The following is a 13360-nucleotide window of genomic DNA, read 5'->3' as shown; positions in this document are numbered from 1 at the left end:
GTCCAGTATTACAAGTATGTAATACATTTGATACTAACATTTTGATAGTCCTGTAGGATATATTGTGCTTAAATTTTGTTAAATAATTGATATATACCAACTATTTATATAAATTTTATTATAGATATACATTTTGATAGATATTTATGAAGGACAACTTATACAGTTATACACGTTCTAAATATAATGAAAGATAAATCAATAATGTATATCATACTTAAATTTTGTTTAATAATTCATATATACAATAAGCTATAAAAATTGTGTCGATTGAGCCCTAAATAAAATGTCTGATTCACCGTTACAAATTAGAACATTATACATTATGATTTTTTTTAAAAAAAAATTGATAGTATAATTTTGTTGTCTTCTATCAGAGATACTAGAATTTGGAGAATATTTGTACAACGACTAAATCTGCTAATAATATTATTCATTATATTTGAATATTAAAGGCATTTAAATCAAATCTTTTAAAACTGGAATCCTAATTATAATTCTTTTGTTATTATTATTTTTTAAATATTTATAATATATGAAAATACTCTATAATTTTTCTAAAAATAAATCGATAGCATAATTTTATTGTCCACTATTAATGGATACTAATTAATTTGGAGAATATTTGTGCAATGGATAAATTTGGAATTAATATTATTAATTATATTTGAATATTATTCACCATCTAAATCTTAGATTTAGACAATCACATTGCATACCATGTTTGCCTAAATAACCATTTATTCTGCACTATATATATATATATATATATATATATATATATATATATATATATNTCAGAAATATAATGAAAAACAAAGATGACATTACAACTCTATGCTTCATTATTTTAGTTTGGACCACCATTGCCTTTTGTTTGGTTGAAGGTTATGGATCTAGTTGAATTGCAGATCTCGTCCTTGAGGTATAGTTTTCATATCTTTTATAGCAAAGTTTATATGTCGTTTTTTTAATGAATAATTTGTAGTGAAATTAATTTATGTTTGCAGACTATTCACGGAGATATTTATGATTGTGTGGATGTTTATAAACAACCAACTCTTTTGCACCCGATGCCGCACAAAGAAAGAATCAAGGTGCAAGATTTATACTCATACAACTTAACTGATTCTTTCTTCTTTTCTTTTGACAAACAAAAGTTGATAACACACAATTCTATTGTTTGCAATGTTTTGTATTTTTATCTAAGGTGGAATCAAGTTTTGAAACTTATGAATTCTGAATTTTGATATAAATAATTTATACATTTTTTAACAATTTGAAAAGAAAAATCTAATACTAGTAATTCACATAAGATGTCTTCCCAAAATGTTACTAATTTTTGTTAAGAGTTCAAGTTATAGATCCACGCTAGTTATCTTATGATAGAGTTGAGTTAGCCCCAATCTATTTCTTTATAAGATATAGTTAATTCATAATTAAAATCAGATTCTTAATAAACTAGCCTTTGGTGATTTCATATAAAGATCCAATCAATTAGTGAAGCCATGAATCTTGTTAAGAATGTTGAAGATTTAATATATAATTAAGTATAAAATTAATGTTGAAGGTTTAATATATAATTAAGTATAAAATTAATGTTTAATATATAGTATATGTAGTGTAACTTTTTGAAAAAAATGTTTAACTCTATCCTTGTCATTAAAATATTATCCTTACATGCATTTATTTTCAGTAGTATTTTATGTTTATTTGAATATTATTTTACTTGTATTTTCTTTGAAATTCATCATTTTTTTCTTCACGTATGGGGATTTTCGAAACAACAGATGACAATTGCTAAGGAGCTAGAAAAACAAAGATCAGTCAAAGCCAAGCGATTACAAAATGATGAAAATATTTATTTTAAGGCAGAAGAGTTCTGGTTGAATAAAAAAGGTTGTCCGATTGGAACGGTCCCTATTCGACGATTGACACAAGAACAACTCCAAAATGCCAAAGATGCCTCCTTAAGCATGGCAAATAAATCCCTTGTTGATGATATCATCGATGTAACTACTTCTTTAATTATTAAAATTTATCATTAATACTCAACAAATTCAATTTCAAATAGTTATTCTAATTAATTTAATGTAATACTATACTTTAGTTTGCAGGAATTAGTATAAATGCATCTCCAGAAATAAAAAGTTTTACAAGTGTCACAGCCACTGTTACTTTGTATAATCTAACAGTAAATGGACTTGGCCAATATAGTTCCACAACAATATTTCATCAAAGTGCAGATAATGCGACAAATTTCGAGCAAATACAAGCCGGATGGATTGTAAGTTTTTATATCAAATCAATGATTTGAACCTATTAAGTAGTTTTTGACGATTCGATTTCCTAAAGTCATGATGTTTGTTTGGTTTAGGTACATCCACAACTATACGGTGATAGCCGGACTCGGTTATACTCCCATGGGACAGTAAGTATATTAGAAATTAATTGGTATTTTTCTAAAAGAAATAATTCAAAATCATGTAGAATAAGTAAATTTCATTTTTTTTTCAATTAAATAGACAGATGGTGGCCAGAAAACAGGATGTTACAATAATATTTGTCCAGGATTTGTTCAACTTGACACTGATGTACCAATAGATTATGCATTCCCAAAAATCTCTAGGCCAATGTATGATGACTATGAATTGGAAATTCAGATATACAAGGATGAAGGTAATTAAAATTACGACAGTTGTAATACTTTGGAATATTAATAGCAGTATCAACAAGTATGTTGTTGTTTTAACTCTGGTGTTATTTATTTTTGTAGACTATTATCTTTTGTTTCAGGGTTTGTTTAGTATTGGATTTTGGCCGGAGACACTTTTCAATGAATTAAGAAATGGATCGCAGGTAGTGCGATATGGAGGACAGGCGTTTACACCAGCGGGTGAACAATATAGTCCACCCATGGGAAATGGTAATTTTCAGGATGGCAATCCACACACCACTTGTCATATGCGTCAAGTCCTGTATGGAGTGGGCTATAATCAAGAAGTTCAACCCGATGAATCGTTGGTTCAAACTCATCAATCTAGATGTTACCATGAAGGAAGTCAACATAATGCTCATGATGATTACTGGGATTATAATTTTTTGTTTGGGGGTGGTGGTTTTTGCAGAGATGCACCAACTACTTGTATTGTATTGATATATAAAACTAAGAAGCTATTATATTAGTTCTTGCAATTGCAATTTCAATTTATTTTGGGTGATTCAATACTTGATGTGCCTGTTATTGAAAACATATTATTTAGGAGAATTGACAATTATGTCAATTCAAACTCTTCACTTAATTAGCTAACAAGTGTGGCGAGACGAATGTGATTTTTGCATCCTAAATAAGATAATATTTTCAGTTTGAGCTTAGGAATAGAGAAATTCCTGACAGAAAACACTTTCTCCTGTAATGTGAACGCTGCAATGCGTAAAACACTTTACTTTGGGATCGCAAGGGACAACTTAACTCTAATCGCAATGGATGGAAGTCCTATAACAAAGCCATTTACAACAGACTACGTGGAATTGAGTATACAACAATCGATTGATTGTATCTTCGAGGCGAGCTAATAGCCAGATTATTATATGGTTACTGGAACCATATGTTGGTCAGATGTATGACACGAATAAAATGAGTTATGGTGCTTTAAGCAAATAGATTGTAAGTGGGTTGGTGTGTGTGAGCTTGTTCTATTAGAGAGAACACACTTTCGTTGGTTAATTGTATTCTCAACACGCCCTCTCACATATGGGCCTTTGTTATGCTTTTTGATAATGGGTGGTGGTGAAAATTTGTTTCTTTTTCTTTTATAAAGGTAGCGTTGATGTAGGTCTGTATATTGGTAATTATTGTGTTGTCTTCTGTTGAGTCTTCACTGTGGTTATATTGTTGTCATGATTTCTGAAGTTTGCTGGTCTGCTTCTAATCTATAGTTACTAATACCTGTGAATTTGTGCTTTCAACCTAGTGTCTTTTAGAGGACATTGACTATATCTTGCTATCATTTGATTCTTTTTGTTTGTTTTTTGGAGCTATTTTTGTGGTTACTTTTTTCGATGGTGCATCTGATTATTGCATATACTGGATACAGTTAGATAAGAAAAGATGGTCAGAGTTAGTGTGCTGAATGATGCTCTCAAGAGCATGTACAATGCTGAAAAGAGGGGAAAGCGTCGGGTCATGATTAGACCTTCATTAAAAGTCATCATTGTTATGCAAAAGCATGGTATGTTAATTTTTTAACTGTATGCACTGCTAGCATCACCCTATCATTTTCTTACTGTTATCTATGTGTAGGTTACATCGGAGAATTTGAGTACGTCGATTGGAAAGATTGTTGTCGAACTGAATGGAAGGCTAAACAAGTGTGGTGTGATTAGTCCTCGCTTCGATGTTGGAGATTGAAGGATGGACTGCTAGATTGCTCCCTTCGCGACAGGTATAGTAATTAATATATTCACTTTGTTCCCTTGATCAATAAATGGAACTCCATTTCTGGTTATCTCCAAATTGAGCCGAAATGATTGTTGGGGTGAATGTCAAGTCATGGACATATTAGCTTGTGAAATAAACATTATTAATTTTAGATTGCTTACTTCTTTGCTGAATTATGAATTGCCTTGCTAAATGAGCGTTTGACCATGTTTCATTGTGAAATTTGAAAAAAGTATTTTGTTTTCAAAGGGAAAAATGATATATGAAAATTATTGGTTCTCCTTGAGCAGTAGAAAATCTTGAGTACTCGGGGCAATCATCTTTGTAGATGCTAGCAGTTGAGGCTCTCCTATAAAGGAAGCAATCCTTGTTGACACCCAATTTTGACCCTCCACAATATAAATTAATCATTTCGAGCTTCTCCAATTTCAAACGATTTAAAATAATTAGTTTTATAAAGTTTCCAAAAAAAAAAAATAATAATATAGTTTGCAAGATTTTTTGTAATAGTTTTCTCACTTTTCATAAATTTTAGATGATGTACATGTTTTACATAATTATGTATATAATTAGTATATTTTATGATTATTCGAAAATCGTCAAAAAAATAATAATAATTATTATATTTTAAATATTAGGGATGGTTATAGTTTTGAGTTAATAAATTTTATGAAATTCAAAATACTTTCAAGTTATTTTTTNTTTTAACATACTAGCAGCGTTTACATTATTAGATGCATTATCTAATGCGACAGACATTACTTTATCTATAAGCATGTAATAATCTATAACACTCAAAATATTTGAAGCTAAATATGCACCAGTTTTTTTCTCTATACATTCTTTATAACTTAAGATTCTTTTTTGCAAATTTCAGTTATGATCAATCTAATGTGCTGTAACAGTTAAATAATCACGTCTATTAACACTACGATCCATGTCCGAAGTTATAGACACTCTACAATCTAATATGCTAAACATACAACGAAGATATTGACAATGTTTACCTTGATATACAAAAACATCAGATTTAACAGTGTTGACACCCAATTTTGGACCTCCACAATATAAATTAATCATTTTGAGCTTCTTCAATTTTAAACGATTTAAAATAATTAGTTTTATAAAATTTCAAAAAAAATAAAAATAAAAATAATAATAATAATAATATGGCGTGCAAGTTATTTTAACTAGTTTTGTCACATTTTATAATTTTTAGATAATATATATGTTTTATATAATTATGTATATAATTATTATATTTTATGATTATTCGAAAATGGTCTCAAAAAGATTTAGTTTTAGTTAAATATTTGGTTAATTAGTTTAGTTATATAATAGTTTATATTTTTTAGTTTATATTTGAGTTGATTATTTTATTTTCGTTAAGATTAAGAAGCTCATAAATTAATCATATTAATTCATCCTATCTAGGTTTTAGCCAAATTCACTAGTGAAATTCAATTTGGTGAAATCAATAATTCATTTGGCTATAATAAAGGACCAACTTTTGGGCTTTCATAATATATTTTTCAGCAGCCCATTATTCTCCAATCACCCAATTTCCCAGCCCACCTTTTCCCCTTGACCCGGCCCATATTTTCTGGTTCAACAAAAGAAACCCATTCCAGCAAATACATACAGCATACCAAAACAATCCATTCTCCATACATAAACCCATTTCAATACCCACACCAACAATACAAACGGGTACCAAATACCAGACCCCTGTATGCATTTTTCTTCTTCTTTCGCGTCCACCGAAACCCAAAAATCCCACCAAATCCGGCGAGAAATCAGCGTGAAATGCAAACTTGTCACATCAATCGCATCTCCAAGCAGCGCCAACAGTGCTTGCCCATACTCTTCGTCTTCCTTTTTCTGCTTCTACAGTATGATTTGTTCAAAAAGCAGTACCAGATGGAGTAATCTCGGCGCTTCACTCATCCTGGCATCAAGATCAATGGATACAATTCTCAATCCGTTGAGAATTGGTACTATTCTAGTTGTTTCCGTCTTCCAAGATTTCGAATTTCAAAATTTGAAATTTATCCAATTCCACCAAGTTTCCCCACTAAATCGTCCATTTTTTTCCCTATAAATAGTTCTATACCTTCAGTGATTAAAGGGGGGACAGAGGTTAAGAAATTCGGATTTTTGAGGTCATATAGGAAAATAGCTTACAAAAGAACGACTCTCGGATTTTCTTAGCTCGCTTTCATATTCGAAGTTTGTGGTAAAAGAATTGCCCTTTCAGGCTCGTTGTTATCCTAGTTTCGCTGCACTTCGAAAGGTAAATCTTATTTCGGTTCATGTCTTTTATTTTCTGATGTGTTGATATGTTAGACTCTTGGCCGTGTGAAACATTGAAATGTTAAAATTTTCAGATTTTTTTTTTTTACTTATTCCGGTGGCAAAGCTTTGCCTATTTTGAATATTGATTGTTTGGTTGTTCGCTTGGAGTCTTGACGAGTTCGTTCGATCTCGAGTTCATCCCTCCCCATGTCTGTTTTGGACTCTCTTTTCTTTTTGTCTGGGATCTTATTGATTCTGACTCTCACATATTCGTATTGATTTCATCTTCAAGAGGTTGTCTTGTTAAGCTTAGTTTCGAAATTTCGGATCGATCATAATCGCTTGCCATTGTAATTAGTTTCAACTCGTTAGGACTATCAAAACTACGTGCTTGAACTTTACTTGAACTATGTATTTGATTTGTCTTCAAGAATATGCAATTTTATAAAATAGAATAAAAAAAAATTTACATCTACTCTTTTGTCTCTTTGCGTTATTAGAAACCTGCAAATGACCATTTGTTTTGTTTTTTTTTCTAAGTACATGTATGTGTCTTGAATTTTCTGTAGGTTTAGACTTTTGATAGTTTAGTGTTAGAATTCTATTTTTTCTATCCTAATTCTAAAGTCCTCCATGCTTAGTTTCTTAAGTAAGATGAACCATAATTGTTTGTTTGATACATAGTTATTCATCTCTTTTATTTTGGCCATGGATGAATTGATCAATAGTGACTTTGTTCAATTATATATGCAAGCATGTGGTTAATGTTTCCTCAAATGAAAAATGTTCTTTCATTTCTTGAATATCATCACTGTTTATTATTGATACATTAGAAGTGCTTATTACCCATCAAGTTGCAAAGTATTTGAATCCTTGTTTTTCCACTAAAATTAGGATTAGCCTTTCTTTTTCTTTATCATAAGTGATCCTATTTACCATGTGAATTTAATCGTTATATATGTGATTGGTTAAGTCACATGTCTGTCCCTTTAAATTGGCATGTTAGATAAAGAAATCACTATTATCGTACCTATTTGTGATGCACATGATTTTCATTTTTCATCTTTAAAGTCTCGATAGGTTGCGAACATATAAGTATTAGTTCAGTGTTGCAATGAGTTGTGCCCCCTTTTCTTTTTTTTAAAAAAATTTTTCTCTTTGATTTCCATATGTAAATGACGAAGTTTGGGGTGGATGTTTTGAGTTCACTATCGCATGCCAATTTACTCATCCTTGCTTCAATTCTCCTTTAATTACAAGTAGGGTTGCCCATTAATTTAGAAGCCTTCCTGGTAGTTTGTTGATTTCTTAAAGATGAATTGTGAATATTTAGAGTCATATCTAGCTAGATACACTAAAATGATAGTTTCACACCATAGCTTTCATGCCTTTGTGCAATTTTATTTAGCAATCAATTCATTTAGTTCACTGTTGACTTTTATGTGCATCATTTAGTTAATATTATATTATATATTCATCTAGTTAAGAAGCTTTCTCTATGGCCTAATTTTACTTTAATAAATTTAGGATTAGTGTAGTTCTTTATCTTTAGATGTATGTTGAATATGTAATCTCTATCGGTTGATGTTCAAGTTCATTGTGGTGTTTTATTGATTTTGTTTTATTTTATTTTATTTTCTCTCTGATCATTTGAAAAATATTGCATTGGCATATAATGGATATTTGAATAGAGTTATTTTGTCAAGAGTATTAATGCTCTTATTCATTATGTTAAAGTCTTGTTGTTACCGTTCTTTAAGATTTTCTCCTTATTAAGATAGTGTTGTAGGGTCAATTCTTAAAATTAGTACATCCATGTTGGTTAGTCCATTCTACATTAATTAGATTAAGCATGAATTTTGGCATAGCAATAGATTCAAAATGAGTTGATGAAACTTGGCATATGGCTTCAATAGGGCACTACCATGAGACTTAGTTTTATTAAAAAATGTGTCGTGTGAATACTTGTTTTTGATAAATGTAGTAAATTTCCTTAATTAGTTTGCTTGTTTAGTCAATGATATCATGTTTTGTCTTGTATCTTAGATATTTATTTTCTTACATTCAATTGATCGCACACTTAATTATTGTTTATGTCAATTCTAATTTCTTATCACCCCTTTTTATTGCATGTGAAATATATACGAATCCTCATGGGCTTCCACCCTCTCGTTGCATTTCGATGATCGGGCCATAGGGGCCCAATTTTTCTTTCCTTTGAGTCATCCGGGTCATCCGAATAGGGCTGTACAGGGGCTGGAATTTGCAAACAAGTCTCAAAAGCTGAAAATAGGCTGAGATACAGCCTGTATACATTGATATACATCGGTATACACTCATATACAGGTCAAAAGCACAGGAATACAGGGCTGGAGCAAAATATATGTGTTTGGAAGCCAGAAATACATGAAAAGGGCTGATATACCTGCCGATATACACTGATATACATCAGCTGTATACCAAAAACGGGAATGGAATTAAAGCTTAAAACTTCTGCGAAATTGGCCCGAGAAGGGGCCCAATTTCTTTATCTCGTTTATTATTCTAAGTGTTCGATTGTGTGTTGACTAATCTTATCTAACTCTAACTTTAAATAACTTAATTAGATTCCCCAAAAGACGAGTTATTTCTTTGTGTCGGTTTATTTTAATACATTTTACTTGTTGTGCTCGCTTATTAATTAAGTATTGATCGAATTTTATATTTTAATTAAGTTAAATCTTTGAACTTAAAAAGATATGTTTTAAGACCGCTTCACTTGATCACATCTTATTTTCTAAAGTTGTTAAATTAAAATATCTTTCTCAAATAAACTTTAAAAATGTTAGTCAAAACCCTTTGCAATTAAAATTAAATAAAGTATATGTATGTGTGTATATATATATATATATATAAATAAATACTTACTTAGTTATTTTCTCAAAAGGGTTAGTCAATTAATTCAAAAAAAATGATTTTTCATGCTTTAATTTATTAAATTGGTTTAATTTATTTTTAAATGAACTAAATAAATTCTAATTAGTCTAGTTTTATTAATTTTCTAATCACTTGCACCTTAATTCAAATATTTTCATTTTAGGTCTCTTCCTCTAAAAAGATAAAATAAAATGGTTCATTTCTTAGTTATTTTTCAAACTTAATCGATTAGTGTAAATTATTATATATTTTTTATGTTATTATTTTTCTAAAAATAGTCAAATATATTTTAAGTCAAGTCGCAGGTCAACCGCATGTTAGCGGGCACTTCGAATGCTTAAACCCTTCTCGAAGTGTAAATTGAACCCCGAACCTTCTTTGGTATTTTCAAATGATTTTTTTTTTCTGTTTAGATCTTTGAAAATTATAAGTTTTCTTAATTTCTTTAAAAAATTAAGTGGCGACTCTTTCTAAGTATTTCTCAAATTGTTCTATACTTAGAACATTTCAAATAGTGATTTTTCTAAAGTCAGGAAAGTTACGGCACGACAATCCTGTCTATCCAAAGGAGAAATTTTGTATCCTATGGAGTCTCTGCTGTCCATGAGAAGTGTGTTTCTTTGTGGATTGAAGCATCATATGTAGTTGATACTTGATACCAAGCAAATGAAATTGCAGACATTTTCGGCGATCACAGATGGAGTAGAAGTCGTACTTTTGATTCTGTATATTATCTATTTCTATGTTCTAATCTTTGTATTGGTTTCAACTTGCAGTTCGGGTACATTGTACTGACTACCTCAGCTGGAATCATGGACCATGAAGAGGCGAGGAGAAAGAATGTTGGTGGAAAAGTTCTTGGTTTCGTCATGTTGACAAGGATGAAAACTTTGGTTTTGCTGTTTGTTGGCCGACCTTTTTCTGTTTTTCTCGTTACCATCAAATTTATTGAAAATTTTGAGACAGTTATCAGATTTTGTTGAAAAAGTTGCTGGTGCTTATTGCCTGTTGAGACAATTGACATCTAAAGTTTGTTGTAGATGTACATGTTTGTGTTTTTTTACTAGTACTAGATGGGGATGCCCGTGCACGCATGGGCCCAATATATGTTTGACAATAATTTTTATAATAGGTTGGTAATATATATAAGTACATATTGTTTATATATTAAATTTGTTATTGCACTGCCTATGCGTGTTTGCGCTAGATTTTTATACATATTTACATCTTTGCACAGAAAAGGTGGAAGTGACAGTGGCGGCAAGTCATGCTGCTGACAAAATATCTGCAGTTGAAAAGAGGAGTGTTTTAGATTGTGGAGGTATAACTTAGTAAAAATGGAGTTAATATGGCTGATTGTAACGTACCTTGTTGAAACTATTGATGTCTTGCCCTTTTTTGCAATTCGTTGAAAATATCTACCCAACTTAATTTTAGTTATTGAATTATTTTGAACTTATGTTTTACTAATTGTAGAAGTAGGAGCTAAGCTGTCATGTTCAACAGGTGGTTTGTAAAGTTTAAATTTGATTCACATCAACTCTATATAAACACAAGAAAACTCAGGGTTGTTGTGTGTATTACCATTCATGTAACTCTCTGGCTTGTGGATATGTGGGGTCCATGAGTATTGTTGTATTGTACCTATTTGACAAACCTGCATGTGTAGATAAGTTGAAGCTGGGGAGTTTCACGCTCGAGACCAATCATCTATGTAAAATAGATGAGAGCGAGAAAGAAGGCTCGAGAGACCTGTCTGGAATCAATCAACAAAAGCTTCACTTCACCTGCACAAGCACACGGTACTATACTAATGGTAATCTTGAGTGTTTGTTTATATATTAGTAACGTATATATCGAGAAGATAATAATCGCTTTCTTTACCTGCTGTAGATTTTGCCACTCTTTTAGCTAAAATGACAGGATAATCACTGAGCCTTTCTATGAGGATAATTCCATAATGCACAACAAAGTCCTCCCACACAGTGGCGGATGTAGAGTGTGTCCAGGGGGGTCATTCGACCCCCCTCGGAAAAAAAATTACACTATATATATAAGATCAATTTTTTTTGTGTACGTGTATATATTTAAAATTGAACCCCCTGAGCATATGTCAAAAGAGTAGCTCAATGGTTTGTGGGGTTCAAGATTTCACCTGTGTTTTATTTGAACCCCCTTGATAGAATTCCTGCCTCCGCCACTGCTCCCACAGTGTAAGTTTTTTGGGTTTTTTCCTGTTAAATTGATAAAGTAAAAGGGGTTGAGATGATAGTAAGAACATATTGGTATAATCATGTTAATGTAACATCGAGATTTGGACAGATGCATTTTGTTGGGAAAATTTAATTTTAGTCTTCACTTTCAGTAGTTCTATGCAAATAAAATAAAATAAAAAGCAAAGGCAGGAAGAATGATGTAAGTAAAGACAGCAGTAAAAACAAATGGAAAAATGTGTTGATTCTTTCTTTGTACTTGCTTATAAATAGTTGAGTCCATGTAAAAAAAACATAGTTACAAGTTTAAAATCAGGTCGGTATACTGTGCTTAAAGTGGGAGAATCAAAACAATGCAGCACCTAAAAATCCATTTTCAAGAACATATTAAGTAGATAACTTTCTTTCAAATCAAAACAACACAAGAAAATGCAACCAGCCAGTCCATGAAATCTAAAGTAATATGTTAATAGTAATCTGCTGCCCTCCAGAAATTAGAAATGTCTTAAACAAAGGTTGAAGTGCGTTGTGACAGAACCAGGTTCCGCATTTCTTTTATACAAGAAATACAGAAAAAATATTTCTTCTGTTTCAGTTTAAGTATGTTATTTCAGAGAAATCTTTTTTTTTATATTTTGTTTTAAGTTTTCCAATTCCAACAGTCTGACAGGGTTGCAAGATTTAAAAGACTATATACATTTTTAATTTAAGATTCCAAAATTTAATAATGTCGCGTAATTTTTTAAATTTCATATGTCAAGTTAAACTATGAATTGGGGGATGGAGGGGATGAATGCAGTCCCAACAGAAAAGGTGAAAAACTGAATCACAATTTTGAGATGTGTAGTAATATCAGCAGCATTTCATAATACATGAATGCTAACTGCCCATGAAATTCAGGAAACAAACTGTTAAGCCCTTCTCATATAACTATATAAATACTACTCTTTATTTCTCTTTTCCACAATCATCAAATACATAATAGTTGAGATACTCAATCTCCAAGAGGCTTAGGGTGTGTTTGGTATGAAGGAAAACATTTTCCGGAAAATGATTTTCAATTTTCTCATGTTTGGTTGGGTTAAATGTTTTGGAAAATGTTTTCCAAATCTACTCATTTTCCTCAAATTTAAGGAAAATGCCTTCCCTTCAAAACTTAAGGAAAACATTTTCCAAAACTCTCTTCCAACTTCTAATTAAAAAAAAAATTGTTGAAAAAATCAATTTATTTGATCCCTACCCTCAAACCAGCCCCCCCAACTACCCCAAAAAAAATAATAATTTAAGTTTGTTTTTAAATTCAATATTTTTACCCCACCCTCATCCCTACCACCACCCCTCCCAAAAAAATATTAAAAGTTATTTTTAAAAGATATTTCTAATTTCAATTTTTTATTTTTTTACACCCCCACCTCCTACCCTGCCCCCCAGCCCCCTATCAGCCCCCCACCCCCTTCAAAAAGAAAAAAATTTAAGTTTGTTTTTAAAAAATATT

At 31.0% G+C, this 13360-nt stretch overlaps 2 pseudogenes; both read left to right on the top strand.

Annotated features, from left to right (window-relative positions):
• Window positions 1-808: 808 nt before the first annotated feature.
• LOC125854985 (uncharacterized) lies at window positions 809-3186 on the top strand (annotated as a pseudogene).
• Window positions 3187-3854: 668 nt separating this feature from the next.
• On the top strand, window positions 3855-10702 carry LOC125853649 (40S ribosomal protein S15a-1-like; annotated as a pseudogene).
• Window positions 10703-13360: the final 2658 nt, after the last annotated feature.

Source organism: Solanum stenotomum, chromosome 1 (genome assembly GCF_019186545.1).
Source record: "Solanum stenotomum isolate F172 chromosome 1, ASM1918654v1, whole genome shotgun sequence".
NCBI classification, from domain to species: Eukaryota; Viridiplantae; Streptophyta; class Magnoliopsida; order Solanales; family Solanaceae; genus Solanum; species Solanum stenotomum.
The sequence above is the reverse complement of the archived record's forward strand: the minus strand, read 5'-3'. Positions and strand labels throughout refer to the sequence as shown.